The 27,057-nt window shown below is 41.6% G+C and overlaps 1 protein-coding gene across 1 annotated transcript in view; it reads left to right on the top strand.

Annotated features, from left to right (window-relative positions):
- Window positions 1-27,057, top strand: part of SYT1 (synaptotagmin 1) — a 523,537-nt gene that overhangs the window by 83,384 nt on the left and 413,096 nt on the right. Inside the window, exon 3 of the mRNA XM_047788370.1 lies at window positions 26,080-26,198. The gene's annotated coding sequence lies outside the window, so the exon portion shown is untranslated. The remainder of the gene's footprint in view (window positions 1-26,079; window positions 26,199-27,057) is intronic.

Here is a 27,057-nt window from a genome sequence, read left to right as displayed (position 1 = left end):
AGCCCACTTCCTCCTTTTCTGGGGAAGGAAAGTTCAGAATGTTTTCTTGTGTTGTTGAAGGATGTATCTCAAACACCTGAAACGACGGTGGCAAATCATTTAAAATTTAAAACACCCACCAAAGAACGGACAGAAATGGTTTTTATCAATATTATTATGATGTCCTAGCAAAGACACTTCTGCATAAGCTCTGTGGTTTAGTGACAGTTTCCTCCAAGATTACTGTTATTTATTGAGATCTGACCTCTTACATGGTTGATAACCAGTACAGAAGAGATGCAGATTATCATCGAAGGCACAATTTGCCTGCTATGGTAAGTGTTCTTTGGATTTTCATGGAGAAAATACCTCAGCATCACAGCTTACTGACTAAGAAGGTTTGAGGGACTTTGTTTCTTAATGACTAATACCTTAAAAGATTTTGTTGTTGTTCAGAACTTTGAAAGCCATTATGGCAAAAGCTAGTCATTTTCTAAGTAATTTTTTTTGCTAAACGCTATTATCAGTTTAAGCAACCGTAGTAACCAGCCTCAGTCACCACGGATTCCACGGCATGTGAAGTCGTTGCCCTCGTGCTAACAGTGAATCTGTTTTGCGCCGTGTAGGCTCTTCTGTTTCCCAAATCAGCCTGTCTTTTGCTCCGTGGAGCATCGCCTGCTTGTAGACCGGCAGGGGCACAGTGGCAGGAACCCTGGGGTTAAAGCACCTTTGAAGACGGGTTCCGGTGATCAAGGACAGTTATCACTTAGACGTGGCTCAGATCTACGGAAACTGGCAGCTCTTGTAGAGAAGTGTGTATCATCAACATTTGCACAAACATGGTTAATGCCGTTTCAGAGTTACTACCGATCAGGTTTTTACCTCACTAAAACCCACCTCTGACTAATAACTTAATAGAAATTAGAAAACCGAAAGAATGAGTGAAACAGATCTCAGCTAAAGATAGTTAGAAGACCAAAAGTCTAAATGGAAGAAAGTAAGTGAAAAGTGGAGAGGGAGAACCACCACCTTATATTTTGCAGCAAACTCTGTGTTTGAAGATACATAGAATTTCTATTTAAGATGATACCGTATTTTGTTCAGAAGCAAGAGTCCTCTGTTGATGACTCTTTCGTAGCCTCATAGAGGACTCCTGGGGTCATGGAGTTACTTGGAAATCCACTCTGCATATCAGATCTTGTACATAATTCTGTCCCTTCTACCTAGAAGGCCTGCCTCTATACTCAGGATGTCTGATGATTTTTCCGCGCAAGCATGTCAGCAAGCCTCCTTTCTCTGAACACATTAGCCCATTTTAAAAATTACATTTCAAAGCCCATCCGGGCCCCCAAGCCTTTCTTGATTAGAACAGAATAATTAAACAGGAGACCCAGATCAGTAGCTTTCAACGAAGAAGTCCATCAGCACGAACACGGACTCTGCCTTCGGGCCACTGTGTCGGAGGACCAGGGGATAAGGCTAGAAAAGAGACCTGTGGCGAGGACTGCATGGCTCCCAGCAGTTGTCCACTGGCTGAGGGGGACCAAGGCGTAAACATTTGCTTAGTTTATTTATCACGTCTCAGCCTGATGGAGAAGGTGGCTGTTCCTTGATCACTGGGAAAAATGCTTAATGAGTCTTTGTGGAGTTTTCTTGTCTATTTTTTTATATATGATGATTTTTATTTTTTCCATTATAGCTGGTTTACAGTGTTCTGTCAATTTTCTCCTGTACAGCATGGTGGCCCAGTTACACATACATGTATACATTCCTTTTTCTTCCATTATCATGCTCCATCATGAGTGACTAGACATAGTTCCCAGTGCTACACAAGCAGGATCTCATGGCTAATCCATTCCAAAGGCAATCAACTGGAAAACAAGATCTAAAATGGCAATAAATACATATCTATCAATAATCACCTTAAATGTCAATGGACTGAATGCTCCAATCAAAAGACACAGAGTGGCAGATTGGATAAAAAGCAAAAGCCAACAATCTGCTGCCTACAAGAGACTCGCCTTAGGGCCAAAGGACACATATAGCTTGTCTATTTAAATGAAAAACTTTCTAAGAATCCTAGAGCGAACTCCCCTACTTTCTCATTCTACCACTTGGCTGAAGCACTTACTATATTTAAGCACTGAGCTTAATACTTATTTCAACTAATAAAAAATTCTGATTTTATTAATTGTATTTTGTTTGTAAATGGCTCAGAAAGGTTAAATAATTTACTCATGGTGACACAGCCAGTATGTGGGTAGAAACCAGAATTGGATCCTGTGTTTTTCTACATGAGAGGCCTGTATTCTTTGCTTTTTTGGGGAGTCAAAATACAATGAGCTGGCCCAATTATGCTACATGTTTCCTTTGACTCAAATGAGTCATTCCTATAGTGAATAAAACAAAACACTGATATCTTAATTTTGTGAGGCATTTTCAAACAATGCTTCCCAAATAAATATGAAAATCCTGCAAAAGGTGGCAAAGCATTAACCACTATCCCATACCCTGCGGTTAAGAAATCATTTAAGATTTTAAAATCAATTTACTCCACCTGCATTTTTATTTACATTCTAGCATTCAAGTAACGTTCCAACATCACCAGAAACAGCTTGGAAACTTCTCTTCCCGCAGTTTCCTCTCTGAGCCCTTATGCAACACCACTTGAGATCATGGCCTTTTCTAATTCTGTGCAGGCTGTGACTTTTAAGGAAAGGAAAAGCCAATTTTTGAGTGTACTTTTCATCTTTCCTTGAGAAGAAAGTTATAGGTAGAGATAAAGTTTATCTCCCTTCTCCAAGTCCCCTTTAATAAATGGATTAGGCTCCTGGGGCCCAGATAGTTCTCAACCACAACAAAAACACTGCCCACAAGAGCTGTCACTTAGAAACCAAGGAATCAATAGATACTTGAAACTTCTCTTTTTAATTTAGTTCACAAAGCCAAAGACAGCAGAAGTTTGTCGATCACTCCCTTGCCATATTTTTGTTGGTTTTTGTGTACATTTTTCTGTTTCTACATTCCAGTGTTATCATTCGTATCTCATTTCTACCAGGCAAGTTCAGACACCAAAGATCATTCAAAATAATATGTATTATTCTTTCCAGTGATTGTGTTTTAGTACTTGCAGCTGTAATTTAAATACTGGAAAGGGCATTATGCTTTAATGGTACTTTGTGTTATTTGCACCCATGTGAAAAGCATTCAAGATCCATTTAGTATCTGTTGGGAAAAACATTTATAGGCCCTAAGAGTCTTTTGCATATAATTGAAATTATTTTATATGTAAATAGTTATAATATGCTTTTTAAACTTTATACTCTCAGTTGTTTCAGCGAATTATTCAGTTTATTAGTTACTTTTTTACAAACTGATAGAAATCTATATATAGTAACTAGTATAAGCTCTATTGTGTGGAGCTTAAACAGTGTTCTAAGTATTGAATCAGCTGGAAGAAAGATTTTCTTATTAAATATATATGTTATAAATTTATTTAGAATAAAATTATATCTAACTACCAATGTAATATTTTAAGACGTTTGCTGAGAATTATTTTTTAAGGGTAATTGTCATCAAAATGGTTCTTTCTATAAAAATACTAATTTTAATATGCTTCAAATGTCTTTTAATTCTTCTATACCCATTTGCTACTATAAACATGTTGTTTATGATACCTTAAAATGTAAATGACGGTGTATTTCATTAGATAGAGAGACTTTGCTATATGAACACAAAAGAGACAAGGTTGTTAGATGTAAAAATTCAATGGATGATTCTTACAAGAAGCCCCTAAAAAGGAAATAAATATATAGGTTCTAGTTCTTATTACAGAACAACAGATGTCAAGCCTTCTTAAGAAGATGTGTACCCATCACGGGATACTGCTGAGTTCTACCCTGTTTCAAACTAATAAAACCACAGTTGCAATGCCTGCTGTATAAACTGGGGAGGAACGCAGTGGGAAAGTGAGATATCAGAAATGCTTTCATGTCCTTTGGAGTTGTAAGTACATTTGGATGCTTTGCCGTGATCGGGGAGACCACGTGAAGTGAGTCTGTTTCTGAGGAACATGGTTCTAATGAGCGAGAACTCCAGGATTCAAGAGACAAAGACGTGCTACTGGTGCGTTCCAGAGTGGTTTAAAAATGGTGCACGACTTCAGAGGAATTTCAGTAGCTCGAAACACTTATATATATTTTACTTTACAGTCTAATAGTTAATGTCTTAGTAATGAAAGGACAAAAAAAATAGACAGCTGCTTTCATGCTTTGTGGGGAGTTTGCTTATCATTGAAGAAAATAAGAAAAGGTAAAACAGAAAAATCTTAACATTTCGTGTTTTAACCCTGTTTGAATCCATTCTTTTAGAGTCATAATTTTTATCCCTTGTGAATTTTCTCCTAAGAACCCTCTAAGGAATGGCATGAATTTTAGGAATTCTCAGAATATTTTCTGCTATGATTTAAATGCATGTAGAATCTGGGAATATAGTGATCGGTAAGACAAGGCTTGTTTATTGACTGAATAGGTAAATAGATTTAATAATTAGAAAATATAAACACTTTTCTGACTCAGTTTTTCTCACCTAATTTTTCATCTCAAAGAAAGAAGTCTCTTTAGCAATGAATGAAATCGCTTGGTGACGTGTGTGCTGGACAGAGGTATCCGTGTGCCCCTGCCTCGGATGGCACGGTCTGTGGGGAATAACCCCGCACGTGAAGAATCCAGAGCCAAGCAGTACATTAGTGTTACATGAAGAGAGGTTCACGGATGCCCTGAGGGACACAGGAGTGATTCTGCTTAGATCAGGGGGGTTAGGAGTGGCTTTGGAGAGATGTGACTGGGCATGAGGAACACTTGCGAAGAATTTCGGCTGAGAAAAAGTAAGCATGCTAACAGTTTTAAAGAAGGGCCTGTCATGGTTTTCCCTGTAGAACTAAAAACTTGAGTTTATACGTGAACTATAAATCCTTCTATACGCTCATGGTCTGTGCCCCACACACAGGCAAAGGAACATACAGTGAAGGCAGAGAGGTCTGTAAAGCTGTTGCAATTTTTTTTTTTCCTTATGGCTGCACCAGTGTCATATGGAAGTTCCTGATCCAGAGGTTGAATTGGAGCTGTAGCTGCAGGCCATGCCACAGCCACAGCCACAGCCACAGCTGATCCTTAACCCATCAAGGGAGGCCCGGGATAGAACCCACATCCTCACAGAGACTCCATCAGGTTCTTAACCTGTTGAGCCACAGTGCTAACTCCTGAAATTCTATTTTTAATAGCCCAGTATGGATCTCTTTTCTGTTAATTATCTAAAGTTTTCCTTAAAGAAATTTACCTTTTTCTTTTTACCTTTGCGAAGTGTGCATTTCTATACTTGAAGGCCCATTATGTGCACTGTTTTAGCATTTGTTTCGTTGTTGCCTTTAGTTTTCTATTTCAAGCTTTAAGCAGTTGTTACTCCCTTAAATTCTAGTGATTCAAGATTGCTATGAGAAAGTTTATGGTGACCCAATCGGCTGCCTTCACGTGTTCACAGAAGTTGATGTGTCCCCTTTGTCTTTCTAAATGGAGATAATATCTTTGCAACTCTGTCTCCTGTAGCAGTCTGCTCTTTCTCTGGTTCCCCAGCAATATGCCGTACTGGAGGAATAAGAAGGTAGTCAGAAGCACTGGTTGCACAATGAGCAGCTCATACACATTTCTAATGGCAACCTGAAAACTATTTAGGCAGAAGGGGGCTTAGCACCAGATGAAATGATCACCTTCCAGAAGATGTAAGCTGTCTAACCAAACTGGAATAACTGGTAAACACTGCATCCCTTTCTTTCCTTCTCGATGTGCCATAATTCGAAAAGTGAACGTAATCATTTACTGCATACCTAATCCTATGCTGCAGCAACTCGACAGTAAAATCTTTGACTCCCGAGTTACTCAGAACCCGTCAGATACCAAATGTGATATTGTTCCTTCCTCCAGGAATTTTTAATGTCGCATAATCTCCTGCAGCAAAAGCGCATTGAGATGAAAGTATTGGATTACGTTTTTTATTGTTTTCTGGAGTTTTCTCCTTTTGGTTTTAAGGTGCATTCGTTTGACTGTGTTTCGCTTACTTCAGACCTTTTGACTGTGCTGATGTGGCTAGACTGTGCCTAAGTCAGGGTCGCTCAGGTCACTTAGGGAATTATCTCACAGGATTTTTAGAAAGACGAAATAACAATATAAAATATTTAGAATACTGCCTGACATACAGTAGTCACTCAGTAGCATTCTTTTCAGGATATTATAATTAAATATTACCACTCCATAAGTCAATTACCTTTACTTTTCTTCAAGCAAACTTACTCCAGGGAGTCTCTAAGTGGTCAATAAAAACTGAACATGACAACTGCAAAACAAGCCCAAATATGACATCAACCAAGCATGCCAGCTTTGCAAAGAGAGTGGAAAATATGCTGAGTGCATGTATGTGGGTCTGTTTGGGGAGAGGGACAGGGGAACTGACCTGTGTGCGTTCTCAGCCCTAATCTATTTAAGATATTCTGAAAGCAGGCTGTCCTTCAGACTCTTAAGAATGGGCTTGTAGGAACTATGGGTTTCGTAAACTGAGTTTGGGAACAAATGATTAGGTAGCTTTTCTATTAGTGTTTCTCTGAAATCTTTTTACATACCACAGCCAAAGTGGTGTTTTGAAAATTCAGCTCTTATCAAATTACTGCCCCCTCCTACTCTACTTACAGCTCTTTAATGATTGCGTAAAGTATAACAAAAAAATGTCCAAAGTCCTTGCTGTACCATAGAAGCACCTCTGGGATCTGAATCCTCCTCACCTCTCCCACTTTAAGGCTCCCCACCTCCACTTTGCTTTCTGTGGTTCTGCTGTCCTGGTCACATGCTCAGTCACTTCGGAAATTTTGTACATGCTGAACCATCTCCCAAAACACTTTTCCCTACAGGCCTTGCTCAACTAACTTCTTTTTTTTTTTTTTGTCTTTTTGCTATTTGTTGGGCTGCTCCCGCGGCATATGGAGGTTCCCAGGCTAGGGGTGGAATCGGAGCTGTAGCCCCTGGCCTACGCCAGAGCCACAGCAACGCGGGATCCGAGCCGCGTCTGCGACCTACACCCCAGCTCATGGCAACGCCGGATCGTTAACCCACTGAGCAAGGGCAGGGACCGAACCCGCCACCTCATGGTTCCTAGTCGGATTCGTTAACCACTGCGCCACGATGGGAACTCCTCAACTAACTTCTAATTATAATTTTGATCTCAACACAGTGCCTGGCACGTAATAAGTGTACCCAGGTATGTGTAGCATGGGTGAACAAATGGTTAATGGAATGTGTACTTTCTCAGACACTCAGTAATAAAGGATCATTTGAATTTTTTCATTAGCAGTTTTGCTTTTATGTTAATTGATTTTATATTAGAATGAAGTTCAAACTTAGTTGAAATATTCTTTTCTCTGGATTCATATTCTTATGAATTCATATTCACATTCATATGTACCTGAATTTTTGGACTTCCCATGTGGCTCACAACATATGTACCTGAATTTTTAAAGATTCTTATCAAGTTAATAGAGAAAAAAAGTCCTTTATTTGCTCTTATATTCTTTTAGGGTTCAAGGATAATACTCTAATAAAGGGGAAGGGGCAGTATATTCTCTCTCCAGTGTTGGAACAGCGGGAAAGAAGGAGGCAGAGTCGAAAGCAATGAGATTACAAGCAGGATTTATTGACCAACAGAGGGGTCAGGAGCTCTGAGTAAGCAAGACTCCCTGCCCCCCCCCCCCGACCCCCCACCCCACCCTGCTGGACCACAGGGGAGTTTGTAGAGACAGGGGTCGTGTTTGTTGAGTCATGTAGTCCCGCGGTTGACCTTTGGGAGTATTGTGTAATCTTTTCCTTTCTCCTTGGGGCTATCTTTGTTTTAGGGAACGCAGTCCGTTACATGGGCCTGTTCAGTAAGAGGGAGTCTGCGAGTCTGGGTTTGGCTGGGTTATGCTGGTTTTTTGTCCTTTCAGGCCTTGTTTCCTTCCCCGCCTAGGATTCCTCCGTGTTGGTCACTGAAAAGGGGTGAAGGTCTCTGCCCCTGCAGTTCCTTCCTGCTGCAGCGGGGTGTGGATCAGGGGCTGGGAGAGGTGGGAGAAAGCTGGTGGTAGCTGTAAGGCTGTAAGGCCAGAGTGGGCTTGACCCGTTTGTCTGTGATCAATTTGATGGTTTTCTGTAAAAAGGAAGAAAACATACAAAACAGAGGTGGCCCGGCTATTAGGAGGAGAAAGATTAAAATGAGGGTCTTAGTTAAAACCCCGAAATTGGGTATCCATAACCTGAAATACTCTACTAGGCCCAAAAATGTGAAAGCCTCTCCTTTGACAGGACAGGTATCTGTTCAAGGAGAGACTTTCTGTTTGTCATGAGAGCTCAGTGCTGGGAGTCAGAAGAAGTCAAAGATAAATAACAGACTGGTGACTAAGTTGAGCCTTGGAGGGGCAGACCTGGTAGCCCTTATTCGCTAAAAAGTTTAGGAGGCGCAAAGTATGTTGTTTTGAGAGAGAGAGGCTGCAAAGTAGGAGGTCATCTGTGTATTGTAAGATCGTGCTCGGTTTTATACTTAATTGGCTAATATCTGTGGCTAGAGCGCAGCCAAAAAAAGTGTGAGCTCTCTCTGAAGCCTTGGGGAGGACAGTCCAGGATCACAGGGAGGCCGAAAGGGCGTCTGGGTCAGTCCATGTGAAAGCAGACAGGTCCTGGCATGCAGAGTCTAGAGGAACTGTAAAGAAGGCATCTTTGAAGTCCCGAACCAAGGAGTGAGGAGTGCCAGAGGGGCTGTGAGACAAGAGCGCAGAGCGGTTTGGGACCACTGGGTTACAGGGGCGACTGCCTGATTGATGAGGCAGAGACCCTGAGCTCAGCGGAGAGACTGTCAGACCTCTTCACGGGAAGGGTCGGAGTCCCGAATGGGGAGTGAGTAGCTTTCAGGATGCTGGCCTTAAGGAGGCGCTAAATTACAGGTTTCAGTCCCTTCTGAGCTTCTGGGCTGATAGGATATTGAGGCTGGGTGGGGAATTTTGTGGGATCCTTCTAAGAACGGGTGAGTGGTGTCTGGCGATGGAGGGGGTGCAAGTGTCCCAAACGATGGGACTTACATTGGAGGGAGAGAGGAAGAACTGAGAGGAGTGGGACTCGAATCTGGCTGGCAGGAGAGTAAGAATTTTGTGTTTGCTTGTGTTGGAAAGTGAATGTATGCCTGGAATTTTGTCAGGATGTCCCTCCTTATTATTGAGGTTGGGCAAGTAGCAATAACTAGAAATGCGTGTCAGAAAGTGATGTTAAAAACTGTGCAAGCTGGAGTTCTCGTCATGGCTCAGTGGAAACGAATCTGACTAGCATCCATGAGGACACAGGTTCAACCCCTGGCCTCGCTCAGTGGGTTAAGGATCCGTCACTGCCGTGAGCTGTGGTGTAGGTTGCAGACACGGCCTGGATCTGGCATGGCTGTGTCTGTGGAATAGGTCAGCAGCAACAGCTCTGATTCAGCCCCTAGCCTGGGACCCTCCATGTGCCGAGGGTGTGTGTGGCCCTAAAAAGACAAAAAAAGAAGAAGTTTGCAAGCTCAAGGTCCAGTTTGTTGAGGTGCGGTGGGTAATTCATTAGCCCCTTCTATAGAAGTAGGGAGGAATATGTGACACCTTGAAAGCCGGGTGGTACTGAATATGATACCCTGTGTCCAGTAAGCATGGAACAGGCTTCCTGCCATAGATCCCCAAGGCTCCAGTGAGGGGGTGGGAAGGTGGGGGCCCCTCAGGCCCCATCAGTCTTCTCCTGTCAGGCCCAGTAAATTATGCATGTCAATTATCTCGTCAGTGGGTTTTGAAGGGGAGACGGTGGGCTGCCCAGGCCTCCTACCATCTACTTCCCCTTGACTGGTTGGGGGAGCTGTGGGCTGCCCTGGCTCCCCACCGTCCACTTTCCTGTGTCCAGTTTGGCCACATTTAGTGCATGGGCCTGGCGGGGATCTTGGGTAAGGGCATTCTCTCACCCAGTGTCCCTTAAAGCCACATTTGAAACAAGCCCCCGGGGGGGAATTTGGTTTATAAGTTGGTATGTCTTGGATTGGTCCTCTGTTTGTTTTTGAGGGTTTTCTCACATGGCATAAGTTTTTCCCTCCTATCTAAATTGAGGGCAGTATATTCAGTAAGGCGGAACATGAAGAGGGCAGGATTTTCTTGTGGTTCCTGTATTATTTCTCCGATTTTGTCATAATTTACTATTTTTAATGAGGATTTTTTCATTCCTTCTATTAAGCAGGAAATGAGATGACCACACTTCAGGTGGGTCTGGAGATCCTACTTAATAGTCCCAGCTGGGGTCTACGTGGGGTACCCTGAGAGTTTCACGGGGTGGTTGGTGGGGTACTCGGGTACCCCAAGAGTTTCATGGGGTGGTTGGTGGGGTACTGGGTGTGTGGAGTATCCGCATGTGTTTGGGCTGCCAGCCAAATCCATTCCCTTTCTTCAGGTATTAGGGCTGAGCTAAGAACAGCGTAGCTCTCTTGCCAGGTTAAGCCATAAGGATGGGTTAATACTGGAATTCTTTAGTATAGGTGGTTGGATCTGAGGTGAAAGAACCTAAGTGTTTTTCTTTTGGGGATAAATCTCCCAGGGAAAAAGGTACATGAACTCTGACTATTCCTTCTACTCCTGCAACGTCTCTTAGAGGGAGGATTGGAGCTCGAGATCTGATTGCGGGGGGTGGGGGGAGATTAAAGATTAAAGGTGTTGTTTATTTTGAGAAGGCCTGGTGTCTTTGCAGTGGGGGTCAGGACTCTGGGGGCGAGGAAGGGAAGGGTACACAGGAAGAAAGGGAGGTCGGAGGTAGAGGGCGGGGGAGGGGTGAGGAGGAAGAGGGGGTGTGGGAGCAGGAGGTATGGGGGTTCCTGAAGAGAGCCGATCGGGGGAGCTCAGGCATCTACACGGTCGAAGTCGGAGGCGGAATACAGATGAGGGGCATTTCTGCCGGAGTTTGTCGGGAGGCGAGATGAGAGGAGGGAGTCGTCCTTTAGTGAAAGACTCTGGCGTGCGTTGCAGTCAGAACAAAGGGAGGGTCGGGATCTTACACAGACAAAGGATTGAAGATATGGAACCTCCGACCATTTCCCGTTACGTTGGAGAAAATTTTCAAGATCGTGTTGAATTTGGAAATCCAATGACCATTCGCAGGCCATCAGCGTCCATTATCCAGTTCATACTGAGGCCAGGCCACATCGTAGAAAAACATGAGATGCTTGGACTTAATATCTGGGTGGAGTCCCAGGGTGGAAAGGCTGCGAAAAAGACACCCAACTGGTGTATCTTGTGGGGCTGAGAGGAGGCTTTGCCCATGGCGTTAATTTGGGAGTGGAGGTTTTGGAGTAAGGGGTTAAAAGCCCACCTAGCTTCATGGAAAGGCATCTCCCTGAGAGGGCCTAGGATCTGAATGAGAAAAACCACCTAGACCTTCAGAAAGACATCCTGTGAAGTCTAGGGTCTGAAAGGGAGTGAGGCTCACCCCTGATCGGAAACGTGTTTCCAGAAGAGGGGGAGCGTGCAGCTGGTCCCCAGGAGCAGGTGAGACCTGGCTGACCAGGCGCCTAGATTTTTGGTGAGATGAAAAATGGGAAATGAGATTGGAAGGGTGTGAAAATGAGAGAGAAAAGAGGGGGGAACCCCAATACTCCACTTACCTTCCACTCAGGAGAGTCAGAGGCCGGTGTGGGGCATGGTGTGTCAGGAATTGTCAGAGGTTGCTTGCAATTTTAGAGCTCAGTCAGCTTAAAGTAAGGAAAAATGACTTATGGAAGACTGGGTTAGGGTGAGAGGGGATATTGGCTTTGTCCATCTCGGGCCATCTCCCTTGCGGGAAATCCCACAACAGGTGCTTCTTAGCTATTGACGGATCGGTATAAACCTCCGACTAGGTCTTTTGACCCAGCTGGGCCAAAAGGACAGTCTTATGCCTTGTGAAATCACCAAGAGATATTAATGGAACCATGGATTGGGACTCCACCCTCGCTTCGTGTTTGGGACACGTCTCACTCACACAAACATATAAGCATTTATTTGTGGAGAGGGGAAGTAAGGAATTAGGGAGGGCAGGTAGTTTTAACCCTCCCGGGTTTCGGCACCAAAAATGTTAGAACGGAGGGGAAAGAGGCAGAAGCTGGAGCAATGAGATTGCAAGCAGGGTTTGCTGACCAACAGAGGTGTCGGGAGCTCTGAGCAAGCAAGACTCAGGCTCCCCTTCCCCACCCCTGCCTCCTCTGCAGTGGAGTGCTTAGTGTTTATACACAGGGGTTCTTTCTGTTGAGTCATATAGTCCATGGTTGGCCTTTGGGAGTATTGTGTAATCTTTAACTTTCTCCTTGGGGCTGTTTTTGTTTTCGGAAACTCAATCCATTACATGGGCCTGTTCAATAAGAAGGAGTCTTCGAGTCTGGGTTTGGCTGGGTAATGCTGATTTTTTTGTCCTTCTAGGCCTGTTTCATTCCCCACCTAAGATCCAGAATTTTGGAAGACTTTGAGATAAAGCATAAACCAAAAATGGAATGACTGCATATATCAAATGTATATTGAATGGTCACAATTTTAATAGTGAATACACATGAACTGTTTTAGGAGTTCCCACTGTGGTGCAGCAGAAACAAATCTGACTAATACCCAAGAGGATATAGGTTTGATCCCTGGCCTCGCTCAGTGAGTTAAAGATCCGGCATTGCCATGAGATGTGGAATAGGTCATAGATCGGGCTCGGATCCTGAGTTCCTGTAGCTGTGGTGTAGGCCAGCAGCTGGAGCTCTGATTATACCTCTACTCTGGGAACTTCCATAGGCCACAAGTGCAGCCCTCAAAAGCAAAAAACAAACAAACAAACAAAAAACCAAAACTATTTTACAACTCATGCCCTAAGGAAGATACTGTGACACAATAGCTAACAGAAAATATAGTAAAAAGTAAATCTGAAAATGAGAAAAAACATTCATGTAAAACTTTACAATGTTAATCTCATATAATTACCCACATCCACAGCCATAGCAGCCTTGGTTGATTAGAATAAGAAACAGTGAGAAAAAAGAATTCCTTTGAAAGAGAAAGTCTTTGGCCTCCAGAAGCTGATGAGATTTCTTCTATTCTGAGAGCAGCAAAAGAAGAGAAAGATACACCTTCTCAGCTTCATTCTCTATACAGCGAGGTTGTTTTGGCCAGTCGTATGGGAACAGTTTAGAATCCTGTACAATTCTAGCGTAATGATGGGAGTAAGAACAGGTTGTGATTAACTACTAGCAGTGTCAATAGTGTCTGATGTACTACCGAGGAAACTGATTTATGGGCACTCAGTGAAAGAGAAATTCTTAATATTCTAATCTTTAAAACATTGTTCATAATTTTTTAATTTTTTTTTATTGTTATTTCCCCAATGCAGTTTTTTCCTACTGTACAGCATGGTGACCCAGTTACACATACATGTATACATTCTTTTTTCTCTCATGATCATGCTCCTTTGTAAGTGAAAGATTTCAAGATTTCATTATTCATGTTTACCTCCCTCTGCTTGTTAACTTCACACAGCTTGAAAAAGAATATCTGCTGTCTGAATTACTTCTTATAAAACAGGAGTTAAATATTGTGTGGGTTTTTTTGTTTTTTTGTTTTTGTTTTTGTGGGGTTTTTTTGTGTCTTTTTGTCTTTAGGGCCGCACCTGTGGCATATGGAGGTTCCCAGGCTAGGGGTCTAATTGGAGTTACAGCTACCGGCCTGCACCACAGCCACAGCAACACCAGATCTGAGCCACGTCTGCGACCTACACCACAACTCACAGCAATGCCAGATCCTTAACCCGCTGAGCAAGGCCAGGGATCAAACCCACGACCTCGTGGTTCCTGGTTGGATTCGTTTCCACTGTGCCACGACAGGAACTCCCTACTGTGTGATTTTTTAATTGTTTTTAAAAAATGTCTTTCTTCTTAGTTCATAAAATTCTTGTTTGGTGTGTGTGAGTGTGAGTGTGTGTGTGTGTGCGTGTGTGCGTGCGTGCGTATCAACATCCCAAATGTCCTCCCTACCAGTTTCCTCTGAGTGATAAGGAGAAGTGCACACACAGTAGTGTCATCATGCTTGCTCTCTGTGTCATCATGTTCCATCATGGTCCACTCTGTTTTATTTCATTGCGCACTCTGTCCTCTTTCACTCTGTCTCTGAAGGAGCTCTTTGAAGAGATATACTTTGAATCTGTGACTTACCTGGCTTCCAGAGAAAATATCTATTTTTCAAAGTGTCTTCTAATTTCCCTCCCAACCCAGTCTCCCTTCTTTGGACTCTTCTCGGACATACTCCGTTTTCTCTGTGCACCTGGAGTTAAATGCTGATGTTCTTCAATGATGATCAGCCGTTGTCTCTGCTCAGTTTCTGCATGTTCTCTGGGAGATTCCCTTCGCTCCTACTTCTACCGCTGTGCAATCTCAGATCTCCATCCTCAGCGCTCAAACTTGTTTTTTATTCCTTAGTTTTGCCAGTTAGAAAGGGTAGTTACGAGTGTGGGCTTTGAAGACAAAATGCTTGGGTGTAAATGTCAGCTGTGCTTATGGGTGATGTGACATGGAGGAGGTGCCTCAGTATAAATAAAATTCTGAGGTTCTTTGTGCCTCAGTTTCTCGTCGTCCACGGCATAATCGTGAGCACTAACTACATTGGCAAAATTCTTGGAATAGAACCTGGTGCGTAATACGTGTTCCCTTAATAAGAATTTTCTTAGATTAGTCGTTGTCGCTGTTATTACTGATTGAGCAGAAAGCATGAGCAGGGAGACAGAACATGGAACAAACAATACTCCACCCAATCCCTGCTCTCCTGGAGCGCAGAGTCTGTGATGCTCTTTTTCTGTTCCCTTCTGGATTTCTGCGCTTGGTTGACCTACTAGTATTTCAAACACAAGGTGTTTAAATCTAAAACAAGTACACACTTCCCCCTGAAATCTACATCCAGTCCTCCTGACACCTGACGTCCCTGGTAAATTGAACATTCTTTCAGTTACGTTTTAGAGGAAGCAGTCTTCCGAGTAGGGCACAGGTGTGACACGGGGCCAACCCCTGGGCAGTGATGTCACAGCCTGAGTCCTGGAGCCGACACTTGGACCAGGACTGCTCTCCAGGCCCTTGTGTGAGAGTCACTGCCAAAGATACCGTGTTTCCCGGGACCTGGTCGAGCATCATCAGTACGTGTTCTTGAGGACGTGAACATAATGAAATCTAATTTACTGATTCAGAGTTTACACTTTTTGACTATCTTATGTTCTGTTAGAAGACAGGGAAGTGGGAAGGGACAAATATGTGCTGATCATGAAGCATTTATGTCCCTCAATCATTCGTGTCGTACTTCATCTCATTCCATCCCCGTCATTCTAAGACTGGCACCAATATCATCATTTTAAAGATGAGAGAACTCAGGAGTCTGAACAAGTCTCTTGAGATTGTAAAGTCATAACTTAATTCTAAGCCTGTCTACTCCGAAATGCCCACAGTCTTCCTGCTGTACCACCTTGTCTGTTTCTTTTGCCTGGCAAAGGAGCCATTTCTTCTCACATCACACCTCTCACTTTTCACAGAACACATGTCAAATGTTCTGTCATATCACTTGTTTCAAATAAGTTAGAATAAAAACATTGACAAGGTAAGTCCCCTTTCTGTTTGTAGAGCCTTAGACAGAATCCAGAGCTGTGATTCAAAACCCAAAAATGTGGCTTAATCCCCTTTTAGATGGTTTTGATATCGTATTGGAGGAGGTAGTCCTCTTGTGTTCTTTTTACACATCTAAAATACTCAAAAAGTTAATATTCATAAAAGCCTTGTCTTGCTAATAACTCCTGGGAGAAACTTAAGTGAAATAATCTTTGCCTTCTAATTATATATGACTACTTAAGTCACATATGTTTCTACTCGCTTTAATTTTTCCAGTATATCATTGAACAATCCCTTTGTTCAAAACCAAATGTCAAGGATAGCAAATAAATCATAAGCTAATGTTTGAGCATAAACTATTAGGGACAATGATACCGTTTTATTTCCTTGTGTTACAGTAGAGAGGAGCAACTCACCCCATGCAACACGGTGATGACGTATTTTCTGACTTGTTTTCTTTTCACATGGTTTATGCTTGATTTAACAAATATTTATTAAGTGTAGACTGTGGCGAGGGGACGCTGTGAAGGATATAAAAGAGGCTAAAATATCGTTTCTCCCGTTGAGGCATTAATCATCTTATGGCAAAAGGAGACTTGTACACAGTCAACTTCAGTACTTGGGAGAATAAAGCAGGCCTTTTAACAGCAACACAGAGTGCTCTGATATTGTAAGAAGAGCAAGGCTAGAGGGCAGGGCACTCTGGACTTGGAATGAAGTGGCAGGATATTAAAGGGAAGACATCAGTTATGAAGCTAAAGCACACATAGGCAATAACATGATGAGAGCCTGGATTAGTCAGTGGACCGAGAGAATAGAAGGGAAAGAATATCAGGGACATTTCAGGGGAAGAATCAATAATATGTGACACTTCATCAGATGTGGGAGTGGAAATTAGGTGGAGTGAAAGATGAATTTCTGTTTTCTTATCACATACTAAGCCAGGGAACACAAAATACGAAAAAGCTGTAGGGAAAATGTGCAGCATTTCATTTGGGGTTTGTGGCTTTAATATACCAGTAGGACATCTATAAGTAGATAACCATCAGGAGGAAATTTGGGTCTAGAGTAGAGTGAGAAGGAAGCAGAAAAAGACAACAATGAGACAGAACTACAAAATAAAACAAAAAATACACACAGTGACTCAAAACCAGAGTTTTGAATTGGTGGAATGGTGCTTAGCAATCTCAACAATGTGGAGAAGTTGAAAATTGATAGTTAAGTGTTGAATCTGATAATCACGACGTGCATGATGGCTTTAGCATAATGAATGAGGACGGCAGATTGCTGAAGATTTAATAGAAATGTGGAAGTAAATGCAGAAAAGTTCATATGATGTTTTTAGTGGAGAGGAGGGAAGTGAATATATGTTTAAAAGGGTGGGTGATGTGCAACTAATATTTTGGCTTAGTATGGAGAAGAATGAACAAAACAAAAATATAGAAGATAAAGAATAAAGATTCTTACCCTAAGATCCACAGAATAGGAGTCTATTTGGGGCTTCAGGTTAGTTTCAATCTTTTAAAAGCAAAAGTAATGTATTGCTTGTGTGTAAAATTTTTTTGGAAGACTCATGAGATTCTCATAAGAAACTGTACTTCTCTCACTGCAGCCTCCCCAAAATAAATTTTGGAATCTCTGAAATATACAGAGGGAACATTTTATCAGCAGTGCCCAAGGAAACAGGATGAAATTAATTCAAGAGGATGGAATTCTTTTTTTTTTTTTTTGTCTTTTTGTCTTTTTGCTATTTCCTGGGCCGCTGCCTCGGCATAGGGAGGTTCCCAGGCTAGGGGTCTAATCGGAGCTGTAGCCACCGGCCTATGCCAGAGCCACAGCAACGCAGGATCCGAGCCGCGTCTGCGACCTACACCACAGCTCACGGCAACGCCGGATCCTTAACCCACTGAGCAAGGCCAGGGACCGAACCCCCAACCTCATGGTTCCTAGTCGGATTCGTTAACCACTGCGCCACGACGGGAACTCCAAGAGGATGTAATTCTATACCATTTCATTGAAAATTTCATCTATGAACCTCAGAGTCTTCCATGTATATTTATAACAAATTTGAAAAGAATAACTTATATCGTCTCTTAGTTTACTCTGAATTCTGAAAGGAAAACAGCCCTAAAAGGATCTTCACTATACACATTACCTAGAAGAAAGCCAAGTATTTGTCCAGTCTGTGCCAGGCGTAGTGCAGGGCAGACTGAAACAATTAGACAGGACAGCTCATCTAGACTTTAAGGGAACCATGCCAGTGTGGGATTCAGTAATATTTTAGCAAACAAAATATCTAAACTGAAACATGAAGAACCCATTCATTCAGCAGATGTTTATGGAATGACCATATGGGCCAGACGTGATCCAAGGTGCTCATTTAATGGACACAAATAAGACAGAAATGTCTGCCTTCATGAGTTGTGGCAAGAGGGTGACAAATAAGCAAAAGGCACATAAACAAAAGTCTATAATATCAGGTCTTGATAAGTATTATACACAGAGGGAATGGGTACAGTGACAATGAAGACTTCCCTGCAAAGGTGACATTGGATAAACAGAGGACGAGTCAAGCGCGTATCCAGAAGAAGGTCATGAGTGGTAGAGAGAAGAGCAAGCACAAAAGCCTGGGTAGGACTGTGGTTTGCGGAGCCAGAGGAGTGGTCAGTGTGTTGAGAGACGACTGAGTAAGACAGGGATAGGAAGGTAGACGAGGCCAGAAAAGGCTTATGGGCCACGGTAAGGAATTGGAGTAGGAATAGGTCAAGTGTGGATTGGAGGGAATACCCAGTGAGCACATCCAGGGATTGAACCTGTGTCCTCATTGTTCCTAGTTGGATTCGTTTCCCCTGAGCCACGGCAGGAACTCCCAGAAGTTGGATTTGACTGATGTAGAATGGAGGAGAGTGTGGAGAAAGGAGGTTGGAGAACAGTCTTACTGTCTTCATAGGACAGAAAGGACTCGACAAATGATGTACGACCAGCTAGCCTTCAACAGCACACCAGAGAGAGGTGTGCTCGTGTCTTTATTTTTGTATGTGTCACTCCAATGTTGGCACTGGTATGGAACTTAGCAAATGCAGTAGTAACAGTTTTGATCAAACTTTATGAGAACTTAAGCAACAGGAAGGCAGAGACTTGGTCTGTCCTGTTTGCCTCTGTAACTTCACACCTGCAGAGGTGCCTAGCACAAAGGAGGTGCTCTGTAAGCCAGTGGAGATAGAGAGGAGGAGGAAAGGAGACAGAGAACAAAAGGAAGGGAAAGATGAATTCATAAGACAGTTCTTTCCCTCAAGAGACCTAGAGGCAAGATAAGGAAATATGACATATGTATAAAAAATTGAGTAGCAATCTCTACAGTGAGGTATCATAATTACACGTGCTTTCCGCGTTCAGGAGGAGAAACTTTTAGGCTGCAGTGTTTTAGGTTTGAAACTGTGTTAATTTGCTATTCAAAAGAAAAATTATATCAGTATTGCAACAGTAACGTATTGTAGCAGTAATGTTAACACTACCCAACCCAACGGGATTTATTATGTGCTAACATTTCAAGTGGATTAATTTATGCAGTTCTCAGAGTAGCACTTTCAGATCATTGTTATTACTCAGTTGTTTAGATGAATTGAGGATTTACACCTAGGAAGTCTGAAGACAGAACCCAGTGGCAACCAAAAAGTCACAATCTGTGAAAGATCAGTTTGGTCCTGTACCGTAAATATCATTCAAACTTTTTTCATACAGGATTCATCTTTTTCTTTAAATTTCATTCATTTTTTTTCTTAAATTGAATGTATAGCAAAATACTAAATTATATATAATGATAACAATATAAATATTTTTCAAACTTTAAAAGTTCAAATTTATTAAATAGCACAAATGCTAATAAATTATGCTTCTTTGAAAACTGTATTGAGTACCTTCGAAACAAACAAGAAAATCTAAGAATATTGCAGTATTCAGCTGGTTCTAACATTTTGTGTCTCTAGATTTCTAACCTTGGGAGTTCCCATCATGGCTTAGCAATGAACTCAGCTAGTATCCATAAGGATGTGGGTTCGATCTCTGGCCTCACGCAGTGGGTTAAGAATCTGGTGTTGCTGTGAGCTGTGCTGTAGGTCGCAAATGCGGCTCGGATCTGGTGTTGCTGTGGTTGTGGTGTGGGCTGGGAGCTGCAGCTCTGATTCGACTCCTAGCCTGGGAACTTCCATACACCTCTGGCGCAGCCCTAAAAAGATAAAAAATAAAATAATATATTTCTAACCTTGTCTATGATTTATAGTTTGTTTTCTTTCCCTGCTACATTCAAATCATGTAGGAAAATCTGCTGGCACTTGATCTGTACAGATTGCTGTGCAGAATAAAATGTTAATCTTTTGGTTTATTCAGTCCAAGGATAATTATAATGTACCTTCAGTGGTTGTAATAAATTGAGGCCATGACTGACTCAGTGCCTTAAAATTGTCTTTAGTCCTATATAATGTTAAATAATCTATCTTCCCTGCTTGTGTGCTTTTCCTAAGCCTGTCTTCCCAATGACTTCCACCTGCACTACAGATCAGAGTTCACCTAAATCCTGACAGTAGTTCAGTGTGGCTAGTTTGTTATGGAGTAGTTAACATACCACTAACAGTGGTCATTAGATCATGGCGTGAAAAAATAGGTCACGTGCATGATGGCCAGACTTAGCAAATCTCTAGACTAGATTCCTTTCCTGACTAAATTTATCTTATGATTAAACCCAAACCTCTTTTGAATAATTTTAACTCAAAGTTGCAAATACATTTACCAAAGAAAAAGAGGGATGTATTCATTTGTCCCCACTAACGAAGTAATAGACAACCTGAAGCCCATCAGTTGAGCACAAACAGGTTGTTAAAATTCAGTGTGTTCTATGTCGAGATTTTAGAAGTAATTTTTTTTAGTAAAAGATAAAAGTAGATGCACTGTTTTGTGGATTAAGTCGGACAAGAGAGCCAAGTTTTTCAAACTCTCTTTTTCTGATCAATCTACAGATAAAAATTACATAAAATTCTTTGTGGCCTTTATTTCACACTGATATGGTAAAAGATTTCTCCCTGGCATTTTTTTTTTTTTGCCTTAAAAACAAACATACTTTAATGATAAAGCAAAAACATATTTTTGTAAGTATTTTATGCTATTTTAATGTGTTCTGAAAGTAAAGTGCTACGTTGGTTTGACTTGGACTGTGTGTTAGCAAGGAAGTATGTTGTCTCTGATGAAGAAGGCATTTTTCACTCACTGTATTGGGAATCAAAAGACAAGAATGACAGCCATGCCAGTAGGAGGCTATAGGAACTTGGGCAAGTGAATTTCCGTTTCTGAACATTTTATCAAGCAGAGGAATCACGGATCCCTTTAAAGAATCTGATGACATTGCACAAAAGCAGAAGTGCATACAATTTTACATAATGCTTTAGAGAATTTGCCATCTTCTTGGACCTATAGTCCCCACAAATAGGTAACAAAACCAAGGACTAGATCATTCTTAAAGTACCATTGCATTCTGTGTTTCTAATGTAATTTGCAGACATTCTGTCCTAAGTAATTTTTCTAACAGGGGAAAACATTTTGAGTGACGTAAGTATGCACCTGCCTCTCCTGCCTCCCCCCCCCCCACTTTTTGCCTTTGCGCATTGCGCACAAGATTCTTCTTACGCAGTTATCTTTACAGGACATCGAGGCATAAAGAACAGTCAAAAGTAATTATCTTTAGATTTTCATGTCTCAGTTAATGTTGTTGGTATATTGTCTGCGACTTGATTATATATAAGGTCAAAAAACCTGAGATAATTCATCCTAATCATTTATATTTTCTTTACCAAGGCTCACTATATATGTGTATGTGCGTGTGTGTATATATAAAACTTTTCCTATTCCATTCCATTCTGATTTACTACAGAATATTGAATGTGTGGCCCTGTGCTATACAGTAGCACCTTGTTCTATGTCTTTTTAATGTACAGTAGTTTGAATCTGCTAATCCCAAACGCCTGTCCCTCTCATCCATTTCCCTTTTGGTAACCATAAGTTTTCTATGTCTGTGAGTCTGTTTCTGTTTTGTATATAAGTTCATTTGTATCATGTTTTAGTTTCCATGTAAAATGGTATCACATGATATTTGTCTTTGTCTGGTTTACTTCACTTGGTATGATGATCTCTTAAGTCCATCCATGTTGCTGCAAATAATATCATTTCATTCTTATTTAGGCTGAGTAGTATTCCATTGTGTGTGTGTGTGCATCTTCTTTATCTATTCATCTTCCAAAAGACATTTAGGTGGTTTTCATGTCTTGATTATTATAAATAGTGCTGCTATGACCATTAAAGTATATGTGTCTTTTCAAATTAGAGTTTTCTCTGGATTGCTGGATCATGTGGCAACTCTATTTTTGGTTTTTAAGGAACCTCCATACTGTTTTCCATAGTGACTGCACCAACTTACATTACCGCCAATTGCGTAGAAGGGTTCTCGTTTCTCTACGTCATCTCTAGCATTTATAATTTGTAGACTTTCTAATGATGCCCATTCTGACCATTGTAAGGTGGTACCTCATTTTAGTTTTGATTTGCTTTTCTCTAATAAATAGCAAAGTTGAGCATCTTTTCATGTGCCTGTTGGCCAGGGGTATGTCTTCTTTGGAGAAATGTCTATTTATGTCTTCTGCCCATTTCTTCATTGGGTTTTTTGTTGTTGTTATTGAGTTGTATGAGCTTTTTGTATATTTACAAATACTGTCTTTAATGATGAACCACCAGAAGCACATTTTATTAGTCTAATATGCTCCAATTTACCATGCAAAGCTGACCTCCTATGAAAGTAACTGAGAGAGAAAAATAACACTAAATGACTGCTAGCATCAGGGAGACAATTTTCTAAATTAACCATTCATTTATACATTCAAGATGTATTCACTGGTCTACTACTTTATAGAATAGTAGCCAAATGAGGTTCTAGGCACCAGATGTACATCAGTGAACCCAACTGAAACAAACAACAACAAAAAAAACTCTAGCTCTTAGAGATGTTTGACAAGGTAGTGATGACGAGAGGAGGAAACAAGCATCCATGTAGAGTAAGGCTGGGTACTAGAAAGAAAAATACAGCATGACTTAGAAGAGAACAAATAAACCCAAACCTATTAAATATCCAGGAGTCAGAGAATTAATTCTTAATATAATAGATTTGCCTCCTAAGAACAGATAAAAGAAAGTCTTCTTTAAAATTGTGATAAATATCCCCATTCATAGATGCAGACTGTTGCCTTTGGAATGGATTAGCAATAATATCCTGCTGTGTAGCACTGGGAACTATGTCTGGTCACTTATGACGGAGCATAAAAAAAATCCCCACCTCCATCCATTATTCAAAGAGTAACTAAAGGCATTTGATGCTTTAGCATCTTCCTAGGGGTCCCTCACTGGAACCTCCAGCCTTGACCACCCAAGCCTCCCCGTACTCACCACATTACAGCCACATTGACCTTCGATTTGTTGTCCTTGTTCCTCAAACATGTGAAGCTCCTTTCCACCTCAGGACTTTACACAGATATCATTCCACCTTGAATCGACCCCTTTACCCCTGCCCTCTCCCCAAATCCAGTGAATTCCTAAACCTGATTTCTGCCAGAAGCCAATTCTGGATGCAGTTCCCCCACTCTCACTTTCCTATCCTTTTTGCCTGTCCTTTTGGGAACTTATTACAATTTAAATTGCAGCATGACACACCCTGTGCATGTGTTTGTCATCTATCCCTTTCATTATCCGGCAAATTCTGGGGGGGCAAGGTGAGGTGGGCACTAGAGGCAGCTGTTTGTCTCTTGTGTTAATGAACTTTCAATGTCTTGCACCCTGCCTAACACAAATAAGCATTTAGAAAATCATTTCTGAGAGAAAGAATGATTCTATCAAAACTGTCTTAGATTTGCAACACATGGTTTTATGTAGCATTGTAAAGTGGGTTCTGGTGGGAGCTGGTAATAGCCTTTAAACCATGGGACTGAGCTAAATGATTTTAGTTGAATCTTTTGTTTTTAAATCTGTGTTACATACTGTTCCTGCCCCAGACTCTGCAGGAAGCCTCCTGCTTGCTTATAGGCTCATAGTCCCAATGACAGATGGTTTTTAATCTTTCCTATTTGGCTTCCAAAATGGGTGTATATTACTAACTCGTGTATCCTCACCAACATTTAAGAAATGACTCTGGGGGTTGTGCTCTGAGAAATAAGATACTTCCTGGGATCTACCGCCATGAGAGAAGAGTTTTTAATGCTTTCTGGTGGGAAAAGCCATTTTATGCTTGGAATCGTTGAAAAGAAGATCCAGTTGTGAAAATCCACAGTTGCAGAAACTATTAAAGAATTCCAGAGAGCAATAGAGCTTAGGGCTTTGCTGCCTGATCACCTCACCTCACGTGAGCATAAACACACAGCGTCAGTAACGTCTTCTACTTCTTTCCATATGACAGCTTAGACTTCTCCTTGAGGATAGGAAAAATCCTTTTTTCTTTTTTTTTTTTTTTTTGTCTATTGTCTTTTCAGGGCTGCACCTGTGGCATATGGAGGCTCCCAGGCTAGGGGTCTAATTGGAGCTGCATCTGCGACACCAAATCCTTCACCCACTGAGCGAGGCCAGGGATCGAACCTGCAGCCTCATGGTTCCTAGATGGATTCGCTTCTGCTGTGCCACGATGGGAACTCCAAATCATTTTTTCAATGCCTACTGTATTCTAAATCTCCACTGTGGCACTTAGTAATATTTTTATGGAATGATTTTTCTTTTTTTCCATTATAGCTGGTTTACAGTGTTCTATCGATTTTCTACTGTACAGCAAGGTGACCCAGTCACACACACACACGTATACCTTCTTTTTCTCTCACATTATCATGCTCTTCTTTCCAATTTTTTTCAGAGGCAAGAAACTAGCTTTTTTCATTTTTCATCCTCAAGACCTGGCCAAAAAAAAATAGAAAATAAAAAAATAAAAACAAAAAAAAGTTCACAATAGATACACCATTACTATTCATAAAATGAATGACGGATTATCAATAAGTACTTAGAATGGAAACGGCCTGAGCAGAGGCCAACCATCCCTTGCCTGTCTCAGCCAGACAGAATGGAGCTTGGAAGCCACTCAGGAAGTTAGGCTCTCTTATGCAGCATCTCTTTTAAACCAACAAGGAAAGTTTTCCCAAACCCAGGAGACCCTCCAAAGATTCTCCTACATGGATTTATGCCAGAACGATTCTGGTCCATTGGTTGGCAAAGAGGACTCCTTAATAACTGCAGAGGAACTATAAAATTCTCTTCAGAATATAATGAAAGCTGCAGGGGATTGTGTATTCATTTATCTTGTGGTAGGAAAACTTGAATCTTCAAATAACAGGGTGTTGCCATGTTAGCTTCCTCTAGAGAACCGAAACTCAAACTGTAAAGAGAGCAGGATGGTCTGATTAGTATCAGTGCCACTGGAATCTGCAGAACCTCCATTCTTAATTGGGGCCACAGGATGCAGCTGATAAGTGAAAGGCTCCCTATGTGAGCATCTCCGTTTGTGAATGAACTATGCTACTTTAGTTTTTTGAAATTTCATATTCTAAAATCATTATTTAAAGATCCCAAACATAAGATATTAGGTTGCTCTGTATCAAGAAATAGATAAGTGCAATAAAGTGTGTTAAAGAAAACAGAATCAAGGGAAGAAGGAAGGAAAGGAGGTGGAGGAAAGGACCGAGGAAGCAAGCAAGGAAGGAAGCTGTTAAAATGTCTGATACACCTCCTCCACAATGCGGCGGCTTTTGTACGTTCAGTATTTCACTGTCCTTCCTAGGTAAATAGCAGTGCCTTTCCTTTTTATTAGCACTGCTGCAGCTGCTCCTGCTTACAAAGAGATTCACAAATCAAAATAGACACAGCTTTTCAATAATTCTGAAAGGTGGGGGAGCGTTGCCAGAGAAGGATAGCGCTCTAGTATCCTAACAAGGAGTCTTGTTAGCAAAACAAAGTGTGAATTGCTTAGAGATGATTCCCCTCGGGTGGTAATTCCACTGGGTGCCTTCTCAGGAAGCTCAGGCTATGTCTCCTCTACAGAGCAATGCCATGCAACAGGATATGGTGAAAGAAATATGAGAAAGTTGCTTCCTTGAAACATTCATTCTTCTAGATTTTTCTTTATGTCCACATGATTCATACCAATTGGATCTTAGCCTGGAGCACCCAGCACAAGCAGGAATTAAAGAAGCTGGAGCAGGATATGAATAAAGAATGTGCTGCATAAGCAAAAGTCTCTGTACATACTCAGTAGCAGACAAGTGCAGAGATGCAGGCCGGCATTTTTACGATTTTCTTCCAATGTTTTTCCCTCTCTCTCAGGGGCAACCAGGAAAACAAGAACTAGCAAGAGTTTGACAAACGCCTGGATTCAGGTTAGAAGGCCATTCACCTGCCTATTGCTTCATTCCTGGAAATTGCACTGCACCTGTCTAATTCAGGTATTTGGAAAAAAACAAACTTTGACATGTTTGGTTTATGATCACTGCCCCCCCCCCTACATACTTTGTGATGGAGGCAGGGTAGGGGGAGAATGCTTTTGTGCAGAAGGTAGTAGGACCGTATCTCTTACTTCAAAAAAATGTTTCTATGATAGTAGAGGAAATATTAGTACTTGTCATGTCTTTTGAACTTACAACTCCTATCAACGCCCCTGAGACGCTCGCCACACTCGTGGGGTACTGGACACGTACATAACATTTCTGCTTTCCCCCACGCGCATTTTGTACTTCCTCAGAACCACAGTTGTCACGGTCCATTATCTGTAGATGATCTTGAGCAGCCTTGCTCTCGAGAAGAATATGCCGTAGCATCTGCCTCTGGGCTTCTGTGCCCTGCTGTACAGATGACATTTTCGCAGCAGTATTGGGTAGGGGCGGGAGTGGAGGCCGAATTTGTCTCAGGCTGATGTTTCACTGTGCCATACCATGCCTTCCTCTTTCATATATGCCTAGTTCAACAGTAAAGTACATACATCACATCGTGACTATTACATATGTTCGAGTATGTAATTGGGGTTGTAAAGTATCTGCTTGAATGTCTTAACTAATGAATTCTATCAAACTCAATTATCATTCTTGGACTCTTCATTAACCAATCAAATTGCTTCTTTGGTCTGTCATTTCTCACACCCTCTCACTCGGCATAAACACAATTCTCTGAAGTAAATTGGAGGTGATTAAATTATCTCACGGATCGTTATTGGGAGGCCCATGTAACTGAAGTCTTGGATTTCCAAATAACCACCTTGCACGTGGTTCTCACTCTAGACAGGAGAAATGTTCGCGTACAAGGCTGTGT

The sequence above is a fragment of the Phacochoerus africanus genome, chromosome 7 (assembly GCF_016906955.1).
Source record: "Phacochoerus africanus isolate WHEZ1 chromosome 7, ROS_Pafr_v1, whole genome shotgun sequence".
Classification (NCBI taxonomy): Eukaryota; Metazoa; Chordata; class Mammalia; order Artiodactyla; family Suidae; genus Phacochoerus; species Phacochoerus africanus.
The sequence above is the reverse complement of the archived record's forward strand: the minus strand, read 5'-3'. Positions and strand labels throughout refer to the sequence as shown.